Below are 15,301 nucleotides of genomic sequence, written 5' to 3'. Positions count from 1 at the left end.
AAAACATGGCTAGCCCAATTTTTCTCCAACATTCGGCAAACAGAATCCATTGCATGACTTATGAGGCAACCTAAGATCATTCATATCTTAAAAGCAGGTAAATCCAACAACAAAACCTCGATGTTATCGTCCTGTTGCCCTTCTGAGGATAATACATGTGGTGTCTAAGAAGCCGGCATACTCGGTTCGCTGGACACACATTCAAGCAAGTCGTATTAATGAGTGCCGGTGCTTAACTTTACTCCGCAACAACACAGAAGTTACACGAGAGGTCGCTGCGTAACAGAAGTCTCATCGAGATACTTGGAAATATTCCTGTTTAACAGACAGAATTCTGACTAAACCATAGATGCGTAGTCTGAGGCGTCTTGTCACGGTCCGTGCGGCTGCCCCCTTCGGAGGGTCGAGTCGTCCCTCGGGCATGTGTGTGTGTGTGTGTGTGTGTGTGTGTGTGTGTGTTGTCCATAGCGTAAGTTAATTCAAGTTAGATTAAGTAGTGTGTAGGCTTAGGGACCGATAACCTCAGCAGTTTGGACCCATAAGACCCTACCAAAAAAAAAAAAACCCGTATCTGTGTGGATCAAGAACTTTCATTGATGGCCTGCATAGTAGCCGGCTTCTAGAAAAAACTACAGACATCTAAATTTATTGATTTATTGCCACGCGGGATTAGCCGAGCGGTCTGAGGCGCTGCAGTCATGGACTGTGCGGCTGTCCCAGCGGAGGTTCGAGTCCTCCCTCGGGCATGGGTGTGTGTGTTTGTGCTTAGGATAATTTAGGTTAAGTAGTGTGTAGGCTTAGGGACTGATGACTTTAGTAGTTAAGTCCCATAAGATTTCACACACATCTGAACATTTTTTGATGATTTATTGATCTGTCTGCAGCTTATGATAACCCTCTGGAGACGAGGAGTTGTCTATCAGCTGATTCGTGTAATAATTTACAGAACAGTAGCGCAATTTCTTAACAATATGCCGATTGACAGATCGTTTCAGGTAACAATAGACTACCTCTAGTAAGCAGAAGATCCTTTACAGTGGAATACCTCAAGGTTCAGTCCTAGATCCACTACTATTTAATTTCAATACTGTAGATATACCACACACTCAGTCTAGGAAGTTTGATTATGCTGACAACTGTATGATAGAAATACAGCACAAACAAATCGAGATCACTGAAAATATATTAAGAAATATATGCTGTACAAATATATAAAATATATTAAGATATAAGATATACTAAGAAAAGACCTAAGTGTAATGAGACAATAACTTCGTAAATGAAGACTTTAAGTCAGACCTAACTAAACTGAATCCACTTGCTTCCTTGTGTGTCATGCCCCAATCAACCAAAAACTAGGCATATTTTTTGAGAGTAATCGCCTGGTCTGTAACAAATGTCCATGATACCTTGGAGCTATACTTGACAAAACATTGTCATTTTAACAACATGTAACAGAGATCGCAGCTAACTTTAAGTCAAAAAATAATATTCTTAAAAACTCACTTGGTACAACATGCAGTCCTGCAGCTTTGACCTTACGATGATCTGCCCCTGGCCTTGTCTACTCAGTGGTCGAGTACTGCAGCCCTGTCTGGATAAACAGTAGACACATGAGTCTGTTAGATACGCAACTAAATGAAACAGTGTGGACTGTTATTGTCACAGTTCACTCCAGTATTCTGGCTATCAGCCCTGAGCTGCATTCCAACATCCAACTTGAGAAGAAAGAATATTCCCCTGAGGGGAAGCAAGAAAATCTCCAACAACCAGCTGCTGTCAGTTCATGGTGACATACCTGTTGTCCAAATCAACGGGCTCTGCTCGAGACATCCCCCACTCAGAACAGTTAGTAACCTGTTGGGCCATAACTTCAGTCTCCACAAAGCTTGGATGCAAGAATGGTATAAGGACACTCCACCACAGTTCTATAGCTTTCATCAAGCCAATAGCAAACCGTGGGAGCCTGAACTGCCCCAGAGGACACAGAGTACATTCTACGGGATACGGACCAACTGTACAGATGGGGAGAGGTTATCACTGCAGAGTACACCTGTCGTTCTCCGAGACAGCCAGAAAGGTGCTGGCAAATAGCTGCAACTGGGCACTGAAATAAATCAAGTGGTGGGATGTGGAAATTCGTACCACCCTGGAACTCGAGCCTGGATTTTCCTTTTTGCATGAGTGGTCGGGTTAATTACTACTGTAATCTGAGCACACTTACAACGCATCCAGAATTCCGAACATGTCGCACACTATATATGGAGCGCCTCCTGTCCACTACCCTTAGAAGCATTGTTGCAGAGTTCCCTCAAAATTCGCACCGTGGAAATCTCTTACACTCCTTGGTCACTACACCGGATGTGATAAATTATATAAATAAAATGTCTGTAAATTTGTAAGTTATATACATATGTTATTTGTATTTCTAAACTTGATGGGTAATTCCCAATTCGCTATTAATAATAATAATAGTAACAATTACAATAAAAATAACGTTACTGATAATATTAAAACAGAAATGTTATCAGTTGCTAATATTACTGTTTTTCGTTGATGCTGCAAGATCTTAATAATAAAACTAACTATAAACTTAGGCAAACAATCAGTCCAATAAATAAGCAATTTTTTTCTGTTGCTGTTCAGAATCAAAATAGTAGCAACATACAATCCGAAATTAACTACCCACTTTTTCTGTGTGATAAAGACATTTCATTAATATTTCTATTACGTCACCTTAGTATTACGGTATTCACATTTTCACTCTCAGTAATAATAATTAATCTTCAGTTACCAATATGATGTTAGACATTGCCATGAGAGAAATGATGTAACAAGGTCGCAAATAATATTAACACGTAGATCAAAAAGATCTACAAGGTTCGCAGGAGAGCTTCTGTAAAGTTTGGAAGGTAGGAGACGAGATACTGGCAGAAGTAAAGCTGTGGGTACCGGGCGTGAGTCGTGCTTCGGTAGCTCAGATGGTAGAGCACTTGCCCGCGAAAGGCAAAGGTCCCGAGTTCGAGTCTCGGTCGGGCACACAGTTTTAATCCGCCAGGAAGTTTCATATCAGCGCACACTCCGCTGCAGAGTGAAAATCTCATTCTGGAAACATCCCCCAGACTGTGGCTAAGCCATGTCTCCGCAGTATCCTTTCTTTCAGAAGTGCTAGTTCTGCAAGGTTCTCAGGAGAGCTTCTGTAAAGTTTGGAAGGTAGGAGACGAGATACTGGCAGAAGTAAAGCTGTGGGTACCGAGCGTGAGTTGTGCTTCGGTAGCTCAGATGGTAGAGCACTTGCCCGCGAAAGGCAAAGGTCCCGAGTTCGAGTATCGGTCGGGCACACAGTTTTAATATGCCAGGAAGTTTCATATCAGCGCACACTCCGCTGCAGAGTGAAAGTCTCATTCTGGAAACACGTAGATCACATGACTGTGTTGTTCAGAACTAAATAACATCTTTTTTATCTGACATAGCTGATCGTCCAGCAGGAGTTCTAATGACATAAAAAAAGTTCTTGCTGTGCAACTAAAGCACATACGTATAAACTGTTGTGTACTGGCAAGACAGCCAATCCACTGTGACGGGTAGCCGAGAGGCACGCGTTTAAGCTCACGCAGGCTAGCGTGAGGTCTGGAACAGGTAAAGTAATTATACTAGCAAGAAAGGTACGTAGGTTCTGGAATACTTAACTTTAATCCATAATTGGTGAACATCGGTCTGACGGTACATGCATCACAAGATAAATAGCAAATGATAATGCCGCCTTGCTAGGTCGTAGCAAATGACGTAGCTGAAGGCTATGCTAACTATCGTCTGGGCAAATGAGAGCGTAATTTGTCAGTGAACCATCGCTAGCAAAGTCGGCTGTACAACTGGGGCGAGTGCTAGGAAGTCTCTCTAGACCTGCCGTGTGGCGGCGCTCGGTCTGCAATCACTGACAGTGGCGACACGCGGGTCCGACGTATACTAACGGACCGCGGCCGATTTAAAGGCTACCACCTAGCAAGTGTGGTGTCTGGCGGTGACACCACATAAACATTGAGTGGTTAGTAATTAGAAGTATTATCACGTCTCACATCCATAATGTAGTGACTGGCCATCAAAATCCGTTCCTTACCAGGAGAACAGAGCAAGTGCCATAACGCGATTTCACAGAAACTTTCCTTAGTGGGAGACAAGCGAAAATAAGGGCAAGTGCGTCCCGGCTTATCAGTGTATACTTGCCCTTTCTGAGAAAATGACGACCAAATTATTCACTTTAGATGCCTCTTGGCGTGACTAGTCTCAAACGAAATGGAGGTATAGTGGCTAGCTTCGTGGCTTCTCACTTAGGCACCCGGTGTTCGAAACTCGATTATTGTTTTTATTTTATTTTATTTTACTTAATTCTTCAATCCATACTCATAGAAAGCTACTACACAATAATTTTTATCAATTTATGGGGTACAAAGATGTTATATTAAATGTAAAAATGAAAGTGGATTTCAAAACTATTATACACTGAAGAGCCAAAGAGGCAGGTACACCTGCCTAATATCGCGTAGGGTCCCCTCGAGCACGCAGAAGTGCCGCAACACGACGTGACATGGAGTCGACTAATGTCTGAAGTAGTGCCGGAGGGAACTGACACCATGAATCCTGCATGGATGTTCATAAATCCGTAAGAGTACGAGGGGGTTGAGATCTCTTCTGATCAGCACGTTGCAAGCCATCCTTGATGTGCTCCATAATGTTCATGTCTGGGGTGTTTGGTGGACAGCGGAAATGCTTACTCAGAAGAGTGTTCCTGGAACCATTCCTTAGCAATTCTGGACGTGTGGGGTGTCGCATTGTCCTTCTAGAATTGCCCAAGTCCGTCGGAATACACAATGGACATGAATGGATGCAGGTGATCAGACAGGGTGCTTACGTACGTGTCATTTGTCAGAGTCGTATCTAGACGTATCAGGGGTCCTATATTACTCCAGCCGCACACGCTCCACACCATTATAGAGCCGCCACTAGCCTGAACAGTCCCCTAGTGACATGCTGGGTCCATGGATTCATGAGGTTGTCTCCATAACCGTACACGTCCATCCGCTCGATACAATTTGAAACGAGACTCGCCCGACGAGGCAACATGTTTCCAGTCATCAACAGCCCAATGTCGGTTTTGACGTGCCCTGGCGAGGCGTAAAGCTTTGTGTCGTGCGGTCATCAAGGGCACATGTTGGGCCTCGAACTCCGAAATCCCATATCGATGATGTTTCGTTGTATGGTTCGCACAATGACACTTGTTGATGGCCCAGCATTGAAATCTGCAACAATTTGCGGAAGGGCTGCACTTCTGTCACGCTGAACGATTTTTTTCAGTCGTCGTCGGTCCCGTTCTTGCTGGATCTCTTTCCGGCGGCAGCGATGTCGGAGATTTGATATTTTACCGGATTCTTGATATTCACGGTCCACTCGTGAAATGATCTTACGGGAAAATCCCCACTTCATCGCTACCTCGGAGACGCTGTGTCCCATCGATCGTGCGACGACTGTAACACCACGTTCGAACTCACTTAAATCTTGATAACCTACTATTGCAGCAGCAGTAACCGATCTGACCACTGCGCCAGACACTTGTTGTCTTACATAGGCGTTGCCGATCGGAGCCCGTCGGAGCTTCAGTGTGTAATATATGTGTGTATGGTATTCTTGGTGAGTGTAGTCTCTTCACGTTCTCATATTTTTATATGTCATTCTTGTTTCAATTCTTATATTAATTCCTATGTTTTATTCTTAAGTGTTACTCTTCAGGAAGGTATGGCGCGTTCCCTTGGATGATACCGATCGTAGAAATATTCGAAACGTAGAAATTCCGAACAACACTAGCATTGCTCGAAGGGAGGTTTACTGCAGTCAGATTTCTTCGTATGAATTTCACTCGGAAAGCTTTGCTGAAGATTTCACTCATTGACAATAATTGAGCGGTAAACCACCCATAACAGACCACTTTACCGAAAACCGGCATTTGAAATCGATTATGAATAAAGCAACATTACAGTAATTTCAACAAAAACTTCAGATACAATTCTCATTCATTTATTGCCGTTTCCTTTCAAATTCATTCACCAGACATGCAGTTAGTTGACGAATAAGGACAACGTGACTCCCATACACATTGGAAAACACCCGTGCAGTAATCTTCTGTGGAAATGGACAGATAAACGAGAACCGAATATAAAAATAATAATCGGGTATCGAACACGGGCCGTAAAAGTGTAAAGCCGTGATGTTAGCCTTTGCGCCACCGCTTCGGCCGAATTATTTACTCTTCGGCCGGCCGGGGTAACCGAACGGTTCTAGGCGCTTCAGTCTGGACCCGCGCGACTGCTACGGTCGCAGGTTCGAATCCTGCCTTGGGCATGGATGTGTGTGATGTCCTTAGGTTGGTTAGGTTTAAGTAGTTCTAAGTTCTAGGGGACTGATGACATCAGAAGTTAAGTCCCATAGTGCTCAGAGCCAACCATTTACTCTCTCAGTGGCGCGCAAAAAGTTCAAATGGTTCAAATGGCTCTGAGCACTATGGGACTTAACATCTGAGGTCATCAGTCCCCTAGATCTTAGAACTACTTAAACCTAACTAACATCACACACATCCATGCCCGAGGCAGGATTCGAACCTGCTACCTTAGCAGTCGTGCGGTTCCGGTCTGAAGCGCCTAGAACCGCTCGACCACCGCGGCCGGCGAACAAAAAGTACCTCGAAAACTTTGAGCATCGTTTTCTCAGAAAAGGTCAAGTGTCTACGGATTATCTGAGCCACGTGTCCGCTTATTTTGACCCATCTTCCACCGAGCAAAGTTTCTGGCAAACTGGGCTATGGTACTTGCCGTGTCCTCCTCGCTAGGCACAACGTATGCTGGACTTGAGGTGCAATAAACTTCGGAACTCATTTAGCCTAAAATATTCTCGCATCAGAGGCGATTACACAATTGAGACGACCTATTACTCTACTTGTAGCAAATCAACGTATTGATCGAACATTGTGCAATACCTTTTACTGCAACAGAATATACTGGTTATTTGGCACATCAGCCGTCAGCTGAACTATATAGCTGTCTAGTCTAGCTAGGACTGACTGCGATTGACAATCTCTGAAGCTGTTGTGCGCCAAGGCAAAAAAAGGCACCAAACTAAAATATGTAGTACAGTCCCTACTTTTACGGTTTAAAACCACTATCAGAGATTTAATACATGTAGTTTCGTCAGGAAGAGGGTAGCTAATTACAAACATATTTGGAAACATAGCGTCAATAACGCAAATTAATAAACACATATAGCATAATTATGAATAGTTAATTACTGGTTTCAGAGACAATACATACAAAAATATAATTGATATTAAATTTTGATGACCCCTGTGGTACAAAAAAGAGGTCGGAAGCAACGAAACAAACATGCCAAATTTAAAAGAACGTAAAATCCCGAAGATCGGCTAAGTGTTACAGAAGCTCGAAATTTAGCGCTAACTTCAATGAGAGATGCTTTTAATAGTTTCCACAACGAAAGTCTGTCTCGAAATCTGGCAGATAATTCAAGGAGACTCAGGTCGTATGGGAAGTACACTAGTGACAAGACACAATCAATACCTTCACTGATAGTGATGGTATTGTTCCGATGGTAGTGCCACCAAAGCGGAGTTATCAAATACTGTTTTCCGAAACTCCTTCACCAAAGAAGACGAAATAAATATTCCAGAATTAGAATCTAGAACTTCTGCCAATATGGGTAACTTAAATATAGATGTCATCCTTGTAGCAAAGCAGCTTAAACCACTTAATAACGGCAAGTCGTCCGGCAAAGGTTGTGTACCAGTTAGATTCCTTTCAGAATATTCTCAGACAATAGCTCCATACAACCGCTTGCTCATCAAATGCTCGGTACGTAAGTTGCACAGGTTACACAAATAATCAAGAAAGGAAATAGGAGTAATGCGATGCATTACAGACCCGTATCACTACGTCTTCTTGCAGTAGGGTTTTGCAACATATACTGTGTTCAACATAATAAATTACGTCGAGGAAAATTATCTGTTGACATACTGTCAGCACGGATTCAGAAAATATCGGTAATGTGAAACACTCTTTATCCTCACGAAGTAATGAGTCATATCGTAGAGGATCTCAAATTGATTCCGTACATGTGGTTTTCCAAAAGGTTGTTAACGCAGTTCCTCACAAGCGATTTCCAATCAAGCTGCGTGCCTGTGGAATGTCGTCTCAGCCGTGTAAATGGACTCGTGTTACCTGTTGGAGAGATCACAGTTCGTATCAATTGATGGAAAGTCATCCAATAAAACAGAAGTGATATCTGACGTTCCCTAAGGAAGTGTGATACGCTTTTTTCCGTTTCTGATCTACACAAACGATTTAGGAGAAAATCTGAGCAGTCATGTAACATTCTTTGCAGTTGATGCTGCCACTAATCGACTAGTAAAGTCATCGGAATATCAAATCCAATTGTAAAATGATTTAGACAAGTTATCTGTATTGTCACAGGGGTAAAATGCAGTCAGCGAAAGGCTATTTATAATTGGTAAAGAAACCAGATGGCAGTTGTAAGAGTCGAGGGGCATGAAAGGGAAGCAGTGGTTGGGAAGAGAGTGTGACAGGGTGTATCCTATCCCTGATGTTATTGAATCTGAATATTGAGCAAGCACTAAAGGAAACAAAAGAAAATTTTTTAGTGGGATTTAAAATCCATGGAAAAGAAATAAAAACTTTGAGGTTTGCCTACGACATTGTAATTCTGTCAAAGACGGCAAAAGACCTGCAAGAACAGCTGAACGAAATGGGCAGTGTCTTGAAAGAAGAATATAAGATGAACGTCAACAAAAGCAAAACGAGGATAGTGGAATGTAGTCAAATTAAATCAGGTGATGCTGAGGCAATTAGATAAGGAAATGAGACACTTGAAGTGGTAGATGGGTTTTGCTATTTGGGAAGCAAAATAACTGATGATGGTCGAAGTAGAGAGGGAAATGTGTTAACATCGAGTATAGATTTGAGTATCAGAAAGACTTCTCTGAAAGTATTTGTATGGAGTGGAGCCATGTAAGGAAGTGAAACATGGACGATAAATAGATTAGACAATAAGAGAATAGAAGCTTTCGAAATGAGGTGCTACAGAAGAAAGCTGAAGATTAGATGGATAGATCACGTAACTAATGAGTAGGTACTGAACAGAATTGGGGAGAAGAGGAATTTGTGGTACAACTTGACTAGAAGAAGGGATAGGTTCGTAGGACATGTTCTGAGGCATCAAGTTATCACCAATTTAGTATTAGAGGGCAGCGTAGGGGGTAAAAAAACGTAGAGGGAGAACAAGAGATGAATACACTAGGCAGATTCAGAAGGATGTAGTTTCAGTAGTTACTTGGAGATGAAGAAGCTTGCACAGGATAGAGTAGCATGGAGAGCTGCATCATACCAATCTCTGGACTGAAGACCACCACAAAAACAATCTGTATGGTGGAAAAATTTGCAACTGTGACCGAAATAAGGCAAAAATGAGATCAACCACATGAGTAATATAAGGGACTCTTTAAATTTCGGTTAAATGATAAATTACGAAAATCTAAAGGCTATCAGTTCCAAGCTAGCCTGTAGTGGCGGCAGTTCTCCGTCTGCCAAATGATTAAAAAGTCGTAACCATCACACCCAAGTGGTACCACATTTATCAATAGCGCAAGGAAATCTGACATTAAACAGCGGCCCCTGTGTGGATCATCCCTGAGTAGGCTAACTAAACACAAAATAAAATTAATGGCTTGAAACATGCAACAAAATAAATGACATCGTAGGGAATGAGAACGGGGGCGTTGAAAAATTAATAACAAGGACCTAGGCTATCACAAAGGATTTATTAACTAATATCATGGTTAAGAGAGAACAAACATATGAACAGAAACTTTAACTGTGCAACATTTCATTTACATGAACTCAGGTTGGTTGGCAAAAGACTTGGGGTTCTAGGCGCTTCAGTCCGGAACCACGTGACTGCTACGGTCGCAGGGTAGAATGTTGCCTCGGTCATGGATGTGTGTGATGTCCTTAGGTTAGTTAGGTTAAGTAGTTCTAAGTCAAGGGGACTGATGACCTAATATGTTAAGTTCCATAGTGCTTAGAGCCATTTGAACCATTTGATCCGTGAGATCAATCAGTGGTTTACCCTAACCTTAATAGTCATAAGGTTAATACCAATCAAGTAAAATTTAGATACACCAAAGGTGAATGAAATTTTATGATAATCACGTGCCTGATGGGTATTACTATGGCAGTGACTTGCCTGGAAGGAACTGCCATCTTCGATTAAATACCTAGGAATTACAATTACGAACAACTTAAATTGGAACAGTCACATAGATGATGTTATGGGGAAGGCGAAGCAAAGACTGTGTTTTGTTGGCAGAACACTTGGAAAGTGTAACAGATCTACTAAAATGACTGCCTACACTATGCCTGTCGATCCTCTTTTGGTATACTGCTGCACAGTGTGGGATCCTTACCAGATGGGATTGACAGAGTACATCGAGAAAGTTCAAAGAATAGCAGCACGTTTTATATAATAGGGGAGAGAGTATCAGTGAAATAGTACAGGATTCGGGGTGGACATCATTGAAAGTGTTGTGTCTAGACAAGACAGCCTAGACACAATGAGAGGAAGCCGAAAGGCACGCGCTAAGCTAAAGCAGGATGGCGTGAGGTCTGAAACAGGATACGTAATGAATGCTATAAAGAAAAGTACGTAGCTTCTGGAATACTTAACTTTAATCCATCCTTTTGGTACATCTGGAGATTGTGGCGATACAAGTGAGACTCTTTAGATACATGCAATGTTACTAATGGCGCCTTGCTAGGTCGTAGCCATTGACTTAGCTGAAGGCTATTCTATCTGCTCGGCAAAGGAGCGAGGCTTCGTCAGTGTAGTCGCTAGCTACGTCGTCCGTACAACTGGGGCGAGTGCTAGTCCGTATCTCGAGACCTGCCTTGTGGTGGCGCTCGGTCTGCGATCACACAGTGGCGACACGCGGGTCCGACATGTACTAATGGACCGCGGCCGATTTAAAACTACCACCTAGCAAGTGTGGTGTCTGGCGGTGACACCACAGAAAGCAAGGCGTTTTTCTTTGTTGCAAGATATTTTCTCCAAATTTCAATCTCCAACGTTTTCCTCAGAATCTGAGAACATTTTGTTAACACCCACTTGTACAGGGAGAAATGTTTGTTGTAATAAAATAAGAGGAATCACAGCTAGAACAGAAAGATTAGATTGTTCGTATTTCCACATGCACTGTTAGAGAGTGTAACAGTAGAGAAATAGTTTAAAGAGGGTTCAATGAACCTTCTGCCAGGCATATAAGTGTGAATTGCAGAGTAGTCATGTTGATGTAGATGATGGCAAAAGACATGAGATAAGTAGGAGAGATAGTGTTGCTACGTCGCAAGGTCCACCTACTACGCAAACAACTCTTATTTTTAAAGTTTTATAGAATCTAAAATGGACACATGAGAAGCCCTTCCCATTTCCGAAGTGGTGTTCTGTGGATAATGACCTCCATGTTGATCGAACCTTAAATCCTAATCTTCTTGATAACAACACAATGAGCAGTTTTTCATACTTTGACCAGCAATGGTTGAATGCGTGTTCAGTAGTCTTGTAGAATCTTTATTCTTATCTATTCCCTGCTGCCACTACTCTCACTAAATTTTCTTTTTTCTTGCTAGATCTTTCTTCGTTCACTTCAATAAACGAAAGTATGGATCTTAATGATGGTTGATGTGGACATCAGTTTGAAGACTGGTTTCAACCAGGTCTCCACGTACTCTATCCTGTACTAGCCTCTTCATTACGAGTATGTGTAACTACTGTAATCTACATTAAAATGGACCTGCTTACCATATTCAACCCCAGACCTCCTTTTACAATTCTTAACCCCCTGCTATACACCACCCACCCACTCACCCACCCATATACACTCACTCACTCACTCACTCACACACACACACACACACACACACACACACACACACACACACACACACACACACACACAAACTTCCCTAATTACATGGGAAAAAGAATGTGTATTTGGTATTCGAATCTGCATAAACTGCAGCATATTACATACAAGATAAAAATCTAATTTCTTAATACATATTAGTTAAAAAGATGTTGGAAAAGTCCCTGTAATAGGTTCATAATATGGAGTGTTTGTATCTTTGTATGGCTGGGATCTCCTCCTAGGTGCCCTTGATCGATTCACCAAATTTGACACAGAAACAGCAGGCCTCAATAATATCAGCACTGTGGGGTTTATAACCACCTAGCTCCAATAGGAGCAGAGATACAGGCAAAATTGTATATTTCCCAGCCCTTGGAATATAGCTGCCCTGCATGATGGAAATGTTGTGTGGAAACAGTATGGGTCTGCCCTTTGCAGGGCATCCTACATGGCAGGGGCGAGGAATGGTTTCCCACATCCCGATATGTATGCTGCCCTCATAACAGATATATTATATTGCGGCAGTATCGGCTTGCATTGTCAGCCTGATATCATGGGCAAATAAATGATTTTCAAGCCCCTGCATGACAAAGGTTTCGTGGGAGGAGTATTGGCCTCCTTTATTGAACTGTATTGCAGGATAAATTTCCTTTACGTCTATGGTCACAATTTTTTTGTCATCAGACTGCCGATTTAGGTCTATAATTACCATCTTCAGATCTCTTTTATAAAAACATGTTCTAATGTACTGGAGCTATAGTGGCATCGTCAAATGTTAAACACTATGGCTCCAGTGCATTACGGCATACTTTTATAAAACAGATCTGAAGATGGTCATTATAGACCAAAACCGGTAGTCTGATGGCAAAAAAATTTGTGACTAAGTAAAGGAAATTGATTCTATATTCGGGCCCTGTGGTATTTGCGACCATGTCGCAGCTTGTAATGCAGCAGCTGCTGGTTGGAGCCAGTTTGAGATGGATAGAGGAGGAGATGGACACCCCAGGGGATGGAGGAAATGGATAGGGGAGGAGGAGGGGGAAATGCATGAAGCAGGTCGAAGATTCAGAGGAGAAGGCAGATTGAAAAGGAAGAGGAGGAGGTGGAGATAGACAGGAGGTGGAGGAGATGGTCAGAGAGAGTAGGTGGAGGAAATGGACAAAGAGAGGGAAGGGGCGAGATGAAGAGATAATGAGGAGGAGGAGGAGATAGATAGAGGTGGGAGGATGAGGTGGACAGAACAAGGAAGTGATGTCGAACACATACGCAGAAAAAGCAGTGCATAAAAGGCTAGTAAATGAATGAATAAGCAAAAATTTCCGTTACCTTCTAGTGAATCTGTGTACCTACTTCTACAATTCCGGTTACTGCTGCATAACGAAGCTACAAAAGTATTTAAATGTTGACTCAGTATGCCAATAATGCACCTGACCCCAGAAAATACCTTACCAACTACATTAGACTGCGGCACAAGTTGTGTGATCTCAGTCGACTTTTCTGGATGTTAAAAGTCACGGCAATCCTATTGGCACCTGTGGGATCCTATGTCAACCGCATGATATCGTCTGACATATTTTTATCAGGAAGTGTAAGTGATGTATGTGAAATATACGGTCACTCATTTATGGCAGTGAGTCGTTTAAAAGCCAGCAACACGACACGGAGGATAATTCACAGCCCATTAGTCGATTAAATGGGAGCCGTCAGTGATGTTAGACAAATTTGTCTGTGGCGGGCAAGTTCGTCTGCGGGCGCTGCGGTGGTCGTATGGTTACTGCAAACTGCCTCAAACGATGGCCGCTATAAGGCAGAGTGCAGGCTGCAACTACGAAATGAGTTTTGGAACCCCGGCCCTGCACGTTGCCAACTCGTCACGCTGTTTCCGCCGCTACAGCGTTCTGCGATTGAAGGGCGAGGCAACTTTAACGGCCCCAGCTCCACAGTCTGTCCCCGACGTTAAAGTTGGTGCAGCCACCCTGTAACAAGCTGTATCGACGCAGCACACCCTATACACTGCATTTACTCTGCACGGACCGTAACGGTGCAGCCTCCATGGCATTGATGCAGCTAACATTTTTTGTAATTACTTCGCGTTACAGGGCGACTTTTCGATGTGTATGGAGAATCGAACGACGAACAGGTGGTGCCGGGAGGGAACCAAAGAGATTAACTGCTATTTTTCACGCGCGTCAATTTTCGTGGCGCTATTGCTACTTTCTGTACCATACAGAAGTCAAGTAGAAAGCACATAAACCTAACTAATTCATACGTAAAGCGTACGCATAATCAAGAGTCCCGTGAACCCCACTCACCGCTTCGTCTAAACGAAGCACATTTTGTCGCAAAATGCAGGAAAAGTTTCAGTCGTGAATCGAGCGAAAGAGGGCTGCAATTTTTTTTTTATTTGGCTTGGGCTTATTGAACCATACTGTCAACAATATGGTAAAAAAATAGCATCATGTATATAGAGAAATCAATATACAGAATTGAGAAAAATTGTGCCAATAAATTTCATCCCTGGATAGCTGGTGACAATAGGAACCAAAATTACTAATTCTGTGTACATCGACAATGAACAATTTTTAAACTACGGAAACTTGGCTCCACGCGCTCCGATTGGCCGTGAGATTGCCTTGTTCGTCGGTGGACGGGCAGCGGTATGGTTGTCGGTTCACACACACAAACGTCCCTCGCCCCGTCACTACCCCGACGTGATACGCACACTTGTCGAATAGATTTTTGTCTCCACCTCATATCAGAGGAATTCACACGTAAGCTTCGCTTTTTGGGGCACACAAACGTCAGAGCGATTTAGTCATACAGTAATCACGGCGGCAAGTATTTGTTTGAAGGACAACGAGATATGGTTTTTGTTTATGGACTAGCCGACTATAATACCCATGAAGCTCGACGGTTGTATGAGGAACGGTACGAAGCAAGACGCCACTCACACCAGCAAACGTTTACAGTAAGTCACCGGCGACTTGGCGACACAGGCTTGTTAGCGGGATATCATGGTGATGCTGGAAGACCTCGAACACGACGGGATGCTGCATTTGAAGAGACTGTTCTTAAGTGCTTCGAGGACGCACCAACGACAAGTACTCGAGCGGTTGGACACCACACGGGGGTCACTCATTGGTTAGTCTGGGAGGTTTTGAAGGATGACGGCCAGCATCCATTTAGTTTCCATCTTGTCAAAGACCTAAATTCTGTGGCCGAGTATGAGCTCAGGCTAGGATTTTGCCGGTGGTTTCTGCGACGTGT

The sequence above is a fragment of the Schistocerca serialis genome, chromosome 9 (genome assembly GCF_023864345.2).
Source record: "Schistocerca serialis cubense isolate TAMUIC-IGC-003099 chromosome 9, iqSchSeri2.2, whole genome shotgun sequence".
NCBI lineage: Eukaryota > Metazoa > Arthropoda > Insecta > Orthoptera > Acrididae > Schistocerca > Schistocerca serialis.
Note: the sequence above shows the minus strand (reverse complement) of the source record.